Source organism: Loxodonta africana, chromosome 17 (genome assembly GCF_030014295.1).
Source record: "Loxodonta africana isolate mLoxAfr1 chromosome 17, mLoxAfr1.hap2, whole genome shotgun sequence".
Taxonomy (NCBI): Eukaryota; Metazoa; Chordata; class Mammalia; order Proboscidea; family Elephantidae; genus Loxodonta; species Loxodonta africana.
Window position 1 is genome coordinate 20,531,195 of NC_087358.1, and position 6,651 is coordinate 20,537,845.

Here is a 6,651-nt window from a genome sequence, read left to right on the forward strand (position 1 = left end):
CCTGTAGGAGCAGTTCTACTCTGTCCTGCAGGATCCCTATGAGTCTGAACGGACTCCATGGCAATGTTTTTTTCTTTTTTTTTTGGTGATCTTACTACCTAGAGGAAACCCTCGTGGCGTAGTGGTTAAGTGCTACGGCTGCTAACCAAAGGATCGGCAGTTTGAATCCACCAGGCGCTCCTTGGAAACTCTAAGGGGCAGTTCTACCCTATCTTATAGGGTCTTTATGAGTCGGACTCAACTGGATGGCACTGAGTTTGGTTTGTTTTTTACTACCAACACTTTATATGAGGAAATAAAAGAGTCCCTAATCTTCAGATAAAGTGACCAGATTCTCTTAGTACACATGCATGCCAGTCTCTAAGTTACACATTTCATAGCCCTCCTCTCTCCTCACACCTCCAACATCGGCCTCAGGCTCATTCTTGATGAATGTCTTAGCTTTTTATTTCACTGAGAAGTGCCAAAGATGTGCACAGTCTCTGAGGCTAGAAGGGGCTTGATGCTTCAAGAGACTGGAAGACTATATGACTAAGAGGTTGGAGAGATGGGGGATGGTGACCTCGGAGGAGAAGGCAGGGTACAGGTTATTCAGGGAACTTTCATTTATTTATTATTCAACATACATTTACTGAGCACCTCCAAAGCAACATGTCCTCTTCCAAAATAAACAAATCTTTGAGGCATAATTGGGTTTCTGTTAGAGCAACTAGAGAATTAGTTGAGATGGTAAGGGAGTAGAAGGTTTTAACAAGTATGGGATAGGAGCTAGGGTCACCTTGTGAGATTTAGAGAATACAATGGGGATGAGCATCAGATCAGGGTGGAAATGGGTTTTGTTGTTGTTGTTGTTCAGTGACTAGGTTAAAGAAGGAAGATAGGTGTTATGGGATTGATCCAGACTCTTTCCTAATAATTCAAAAAGTTATCTGGAGGAAATGAAATTTTAGTTCCTTTTTTACACTGGATATCTCAAAATTTGATAATATACATCGAAGTCTTCAAACTTGAGAAGACAAGCCCCCGAGGGACACAAAAACTTTCTAAGGGATACAGAGGTGTTAAAAGTTTTAAAGGATATAGTTTCTGGATTCTCACCTTCTTTCTAAAATGGATATACCTGAAAAAATGCCTATATTTAAAACAACTCCATCTCCAGCCCTCTTTGCAGTCATGTTTCTGCCTCTCCGACTTTAAAAAAAGAAAGGCATATTTCTTCCTTATTCCAAAAGCTGTTAAGATAAATCCCTCACCCCATCATCAGGCAATAAAAACACTCTGGTATTGCGAGCAAAAAGATTGTTCAGACTCTTGGTGTATCTAAATCCTCCTTTAATCAGGGGACTACCATCCTACAACAGGTTGGATGTCTTTCCCTATAAGAACGGTGCTATAAATATTTTGGCATGAGTTGGGGTGATATGAATTTAGATATCTCAATAATTAGGGCAACACAAGTGCTGATTGTTGTTGTTGTTAGTTGCCATCGACTTGTTTCCGACCATAGCGACCCTATGCACAACAGAACGAAACACTGCCCTGTCCTGAGCCATCCTTACAATCATTGTTATGCTTGAGCTCATTGTTGCAGCCACTGCGTCAATCCACCTCCATGAGGGTCTTCCTCTTTTCCGCTGGCCCTGTACTCTGCAAGCATGATGTCCTTCTCCAGGGACCGATCCTTCCTGACAACATGTCCAAAGTATATAAGACGCAGTCTCACCATCCATGCTTCTAAGGAGCACTTTGGTTGTACTTCTTCTGAGAGAGATTTGTTTGTTCTTTTGGCAGTCCATGGTATATTTAGTATTCTTTGCCAATACCATAATTCAAAGGCATCAATTCTTCTTCTGTCTTCCTTATTCATTGTCCAGCTTTCACATGCATGTGATGTAATTGAAAATACCATGGCTTGGGTCAGGCACACCTTAGTCTTCAAGGCGACATCTTTGCTTTTCAAAACTTTAAAGAGGTCCTTTGCAGCAGATTTACCCAATGCAATGCGTTTTTTGATTTCTTGACTGCTTCTTCCATGGCTATTGACTATGGATCCAAGTAAAATGAAATCCTTGACAACTTCAATCTTTTCCCCATTTATCATGATGTTGCTCATTGGCCCAGTTGTGAGGATTTTTGTTTCTTTATGTTGAGGTGTAATCCATACTGAAGGCTGTGGTCTTTGATCTTCATTAGTAAGTACTTCAAATCCTCTTCACTTTCAGCAAGCAAGGTTGTGTCATCTCCATAATGCAGGTTGTTAATGAGTCTTCCTCCAATCCTGATGCCCCGTTCTCCATATAGTCCAGCTTCTTGGATTGTTTGCTCGGCATACATACTGAATAGGTGTGGTGAAAGAATACAACCCTGACGCACACCTTTCCTGACTTTAAACCAACCAGTATCCCCTTGTTCTGACTGAACAACTGCCTCTTGATCTATGTAAAGTTTCCTCATGAGCACAATTAAGTGTTCTGGAATTCCCACTCTTTGCAACATTATCCATAATTTGTTGTGATCCACAAAATCGAATGCCTTTGCATAATCAATAAAACACAGGTAAACATCCTTCTGGTACTCTCTACTTTCAGCCAGGATCCATCTGACATCAGCAATGATATCCCTGGTTCCACGTCCTCTTCTGAAACCGGCCTGAATTTCCAGCGGTTCCCTGTCCATATACTGCTGCAGCCATTTTTGAATGATCTTCAGCAAAATTTTGCTTGCGTGTGATGTTAATGATATCGTTCTATAATTTCCACATTCAGTTGGATCACCTTTCTTGGGAATAGGCATAAATATGGGTCTCTTCCAGTCAGTTGGCCAGGAAGCTGTCTTCCATATTTCTTGGCATAGACCAGTGAACACCTCCAGTGCTACATCTGTTGGTTGAAACATCTCAATTGATATTCCATCAATTCTTGGAGCCTCGTTTTTTGCCAATGCCTTCAGAGCAGCTTGGATCTCTTCCTTCAGTAACGTCGGTTCCTGATCATATGCCACCTCTTGAAATGGTTGAATATCAGCTAATTCTTTTTGGTATAATGACTCTGTGTATTCCTTCCATCTTCTTTTGATGCTTCCTGCATTGTTTAATATTTTCCCCATGGAATCCTTCACTATTGCTGATAACCTTCGGTAGAGAAACACACCTCTTCCATTCCCAACTATTGTTAAAGAATTATCACTCTTGATGGAGATTTCTTGTAGAGTAAAGCAAAAAAAGAAAAGAAAATTGTTAGCAAGAAATAGGAAAAGCCTACTTTTTTTTTTTTTCTAGTTGGCAAACCCATAGCAAGGGACCATAATCTTATGATAAGAGTTGATGCTTTTAAATGTATACTCATCTACATATTCTTCTATCTATTTATCTAAGTTAAAATCAGAATATTCAGTTTTAAAAGATCTGTTAAAATCTTTTGGAAGAAAACATGCTGGGAAACATTGAGATATGAAGAGTACGCTCTCAGCATTTTATCTTTGTTGTCTCAGTCATCTAGTGGTGCTATAACAGACATACCGTATGTGGATGGCTTTAACAAATAGAAGCTTATTTTTTTTGCAGTAAAGTAGGTTAAAAGCCCAAATTCTGGGTATCAGCACAAAGAGAAGACTTTCTCTCTCTGTTGGCCTTCTCATCAATTTTCTCCCAGAGTAGGAGTCTCTCTGAGCAGGGACCCTGTGTCCAAAAGATGTGCTCTGCTCCCAGTACTACTTTCTTGGTGATATGAGTCCCTGTCTCTCTGCTCATTTCTTTCTTTTGTATCTCAAGAAATTGCCCAAAGACACAATCCAATCTTGTAGGTTGAGTCCTGCCTCACTAACACAACTGCTGTCCATCTTCCCCCATTAACGTTATAGAGGCAGGATTTACAACATATGGGAAAATCACACAATACTGGGAATCATGGCCCAGCCCAACTGACACACACATTTTTGGGGGGACATCATTCAACTCGTGACATTTGTCAATCATTGCCAAAGGACTTAGTGACCCAACTCTCCCACCTTACAGCCTAAGGCTTAGTTGTATATTTTGCAATATCTTGAGGAGGAAGGTAATGCAAGTATTCTCTTTACTTGTGACAAAACAATTTTATACTTTTTAATAAAAATAACATACGTTGCAGACATTGTTTTATATTTATTTAAAACAGTATCAGATTCAAAAGAAAAACAAACTTCCTTTAGGTATTTGTATATTGCTAATTAATACACACTTTTGGTTTGCATCAAGTCTAGTGATTATTATTAGTATAAAACACTTTCCTACACGTTTATTCATTCATATAATTTGCTTACTATATATTAAACATAATGAAGATTTTAGATTCTGTCAAAAGGTGCTTATACAATCAATACACCATTTTTAAACTCTGTATTTCTCAAACCAAACCACTACCCTCAAGTCAATTCTTACTCGTAGCAATCCTATTGGACAGAGTAGAACTGCTCTATAGGGTTTCTAAGGCTGTAAATCTTTACGAAAGCTGACTGTCACATCTTTCTCCCACAAAGCAGCTGGTGGCTTCGAACTGCCAGCCAAGCTCTTTAACCACTGCGAAACCAGGGCATCTTCTATATTTCTTTAAATATCTTTTTTGTTGCTGTTGTGCATGCTATTTTCCACAGAAGGTTTTATTTCGAGTTTTAAAGAAAAAATTTTAAAAAGGCATATTTATGTAATTGTGAAGGGGGTGTCTAATCTTGGGTTTACTATCTTGAAGGTCAGTAAGCCAGCTGTTTTAAGTAAGATTATTTCTACTCTCTCAGATGTTCCTCTTTTTTACTAATCCTGCAAAATGCATCATTAAACTCTTAATAATTTTGAACTATTAAATGAAAATGTGTAGCTCTTTGTGATTATGAAATATGTAGACATCTTTGTTCACAGCCAGAGAAAAAAACTTAAAGTACAAAGCATTCAATTTTATCAGATTTTAGTTTTCCCCATATTCATCTAATTTTAGCTCCATAAATAAGTCATATTTAAGATAAAATACATAATAAAATGCATTTCATAAATGTTGGTAAATACTTAGAAGCCTTGGGGTGCGGTGATTAAGAGCTCAGCTGCTAACAAAAAGGTCAGCAGTTTGAATCCCCCAGCCACTCTTTGGAAGCCCTTTGGGACAATTCTACTCCGTCCTATAAGTTCCTTATGAGCGAGAAATGTCTTGATGGCAATGGGTTTGGTTTTTTGGTTTGGTATATACTTACTGACATGCTTCAGAGAAATCAACTAAGTGAACTATTCTAATCACTGAGTAGCAAATAGTTTGCAGTGTGTGTTCAACAAATCAAAAAAAAAAAAATCTAAAGGAGAGCTTAATTCAGTCCTCAGTGGATAGAATATTAAAATATTTTTGTTATAGATGATATTAAAGTATAATTTTTTAAAACGTAAAAAGTATAACTCGCAGACAAATATAAAATAAATCTATGCCAAAATTTTCATTTAACTAGTTAATTAAAGAGGAATCCAGTAAGATCCTGTAACCTATTGAAAGAGGATATGAGAAATTAAGATATTTATATAGGATTTTACAAAGAAATGTTGGGATAAAATTTTCAGGTTAGATACAAAATGAGTAAATGCCCAAAAGGAGAATTACCTTTGGGTGACTGTTTCCACTGAGCAGAAGTTATTTGCATTACTGGTGAAAAAATCTTCAAATTCACAGATAAAATAACAAGTTCCGGGTCATTAACCAATAGTAAATAATGTGATGAACTAAGTACTTTCCGCTGATAATTCTTGGGAGGATTTTGGTCCTACATGAAACTGAAAAGGTGTGATGCCCACCTTCTTGCCTTATATCCAAATTTTGGATAATTTCTGTGACAATGACTATCTGATAATTGACATATAAATAAAAAGGAGTACAGTGAATTGTCAATGCCACTACTTATCAATGTGAAACTGTTTCACCCTGTTTAAACAACAAAGAAAATAAGGTTAAAATTGTATTTTAAAACTATCCTAAAGGCAACTATGGTCATGGTTGTATCAGAGGTGGTTATATGGAGTAAAGGAAATTTAAATTACTAGCAACATTTAAGACATCTACATCTGTTCATTTATTTTATATTAACAAATATAAGTGAAATATTAGTCCACAGACACATGGACTAACTAAATATTAAAAATTCCATCTATTTCATTTGAGAAGCATTTCCAATGAAAGGGTCACAGGAAATTATTAAATGAAACTTTAATTTATATTTGTGTTCATATTTTTGCTTCAGGCATGTATAATATGGTGATGAATATAATATTTATAAACATTAACATCATATGATGATAAAATAACCTTCTGAGGAAAAAAGAACAGGAAATATGAGTTCAAAGAAAAGAGGTAAGTATGAAAATGTTTCTTTATTTTAGAAATCTACATTAGCATTTGGATTCCATTGATTACATTTTTTACAAAGAATATAATGAATTTATTTTAAAATCTAGCCATTAACTTCAATATTTATAGTAATTTTGTAATTGCACAATTTACTATTTAGTAAACTTAATGATTAAAAATAATGTAGTGCAACTTAAAAATGTGCAAGGAAGTTTTAAGAATTTAAAAGAAAAAAATTAGGAAGTATATGACCAAAAATAATTGAACACTTTTGAAACAGGCAATTTTAATGATTTGG